We start from the raw sequence: 1,807 nt of genomic DNA on the forward strand, positions 1-1,807 counted from the left end.
ACAAAGTGCTGACGAAAATATTTGCCTATTATTATTTTATTAAGTGTTCATAGAAATACTTAGCGTTGTGGTTAAGTAATACTAAGTTTACGTTCTGTCTTTGCTAGAAATTGGTGGGTGAGTAGGTAATGTGTTACAGTTGAAGTTTTGAGAAATAAGATTTTAATATGCACAAATACGTTCGAGTATCTTAAATTTTTAAGGAAGCAATCAAAAATGATGAAAAGAAAAAACATAAGATCTGGAGGTTACCACTGTGTAAATTATGTTACTGATTTCTAGACCTGTTAAAAGGCCACGAAAACCGTAGTGCAAAGTTTTTTAAAATTTTTGACTTCTTTTAGAAGTTTCGGAAAATCTAGAATTAGGATCATTGCCATAAGCTATTTATCTTAAGAGGGCTATCACAAATTTTCGCGAATTTAAACGTTTTATACGAGTTTTGATGCTTTGGATATAGTCACAATAAAAAAACAAAAATAAGATTCAGAAAGTTTGATCATTTATCTTGAAAGTGTATTAAATAAATATTTTAATTTGTCCACGTACATCAGTAAAATCTTTGTCTCTGCAAAGGATGTTTCATAAAATGTTGCTTTTGGGTATCTTTTGATGCTTCGGTACTCCGAGGATATAGCAATTTAACCATTTATAAAAATGTTCAAGATACAACTATATCTTGTACTTGGAAGTGCTTAAATCAATTTATTACAATTCATACAGTATTACACCAAAAATAATTCTATAAAACTGAGAGTTACTGACAATTTTCCGTACGAAACTATATTTTTTATCTATGAAAGTATAATCCAAATTCAAATAAAAAACATTTAATAATTAAGGTGGTATTGTTATAAAGCTTGAAAAAAAAAAATTGGTCTATTTAAAAGTAAAACAATATTTTAAAATAATTTTTGTTTGCAATGCAAAAATCAATATAAATCTTGTGACGCGCGGTGTTCAACTTTAGTCAGCGCCAGGCGCTTACCGAGGAGGGACGTATCGCTCGCTGTTGCGCCGCGTAAACTCGCCGGAGTTCGAAAAATATAGCGCAACCTACGCATCTAACACGTTTTGATACTAGTGAGTTTTATTTTATTTATTAGTTATAATGATCTGATTGAAATGTAATATACATAAGTATTAGGCCATGATATTCTAATTCGAAAATGTTATAGATTGGGTTCTCTTTTTTTGATGTTGGTTATAAAGAAATATGTACGTAAATGTCATCGTCGTTTGTTTCGCTGTTGCATAATAATGTAATTGGACTTCTTTGATTCTTGCAGGATAATGAAAGCATATTTAATTCAGACTATCAGACTCAATTGAATACCAGTACAAATAATATGGTAAGTATTTTTTGTCACCCGCAAAAGGTATACGTGACATATTTGTTTTAATAAACTATCTACATTCCTAGTTTTCATTGTTGCAGGAAAATGAAGATACAATACATGGAAGACGAATTATAGATTTTAGTTTTTTTATAAATCAATTACTTATAATTGATAAACATGGTGAAAAGTTTGGTTGTCGACTAAATAATTTAAAAATTGTAAACGATTACTTGTTTATTGTAACTCAATCGAGCTATTCTAGGTTATAAAATTCATCGGTACAAATAATATTTCATAAACTATAAAAACAATAAATTATTTCGGAAAAAAGTGGCAAAGTCTCAAGTTTGTTTGTGCCGCGTGGCGGTCCGCAGGTGTGCGTTGCGTATTTCACTAGACGCACACATGCGCAAGTACTGCCGGCTATCGTCTAATTTACCTACAACTGAGCAATTCGATTTTGTAAT

At 30.5% G+C, this 1,807-nt stretch overlaps 1 long non-coding RNA gene across 1 annotated transcript; it reads left to right on the forward strand.

Annotated features, from left to right (window-relative positions):
- Positions 1-869: 869 nt before the first annotated feature.
- LOC124642718 lies at positions 870-1,498 on the forward strand. The gene is made up of 3 exons (XR_006985806.1): positions 870-1,083; positions 1,290-1,352; positions 1,439-1,498. It is a non-coding gene; the product is annotated as an uncharacterized LOC124642718 (long non-coding RNA).
- Positions 1,499-1,807: the final 309 nt, after the last annotated feature.

The sequence above is a fragment of the Helicoverpa zea genome, chromosome 25 (assembly GCF_022581195.2).
Source record: "Helicoverpa zea isolate HzStark_Cry1AcR chromosome 25, ilHelZeax1.1, whole genome shotgun sequence".
NCBI lineage: Eukaryota > Metazoa > Arthropoda > Insecta > Lepidoptera > Noctuidae > Helicoverpa > Helicoverpa zea.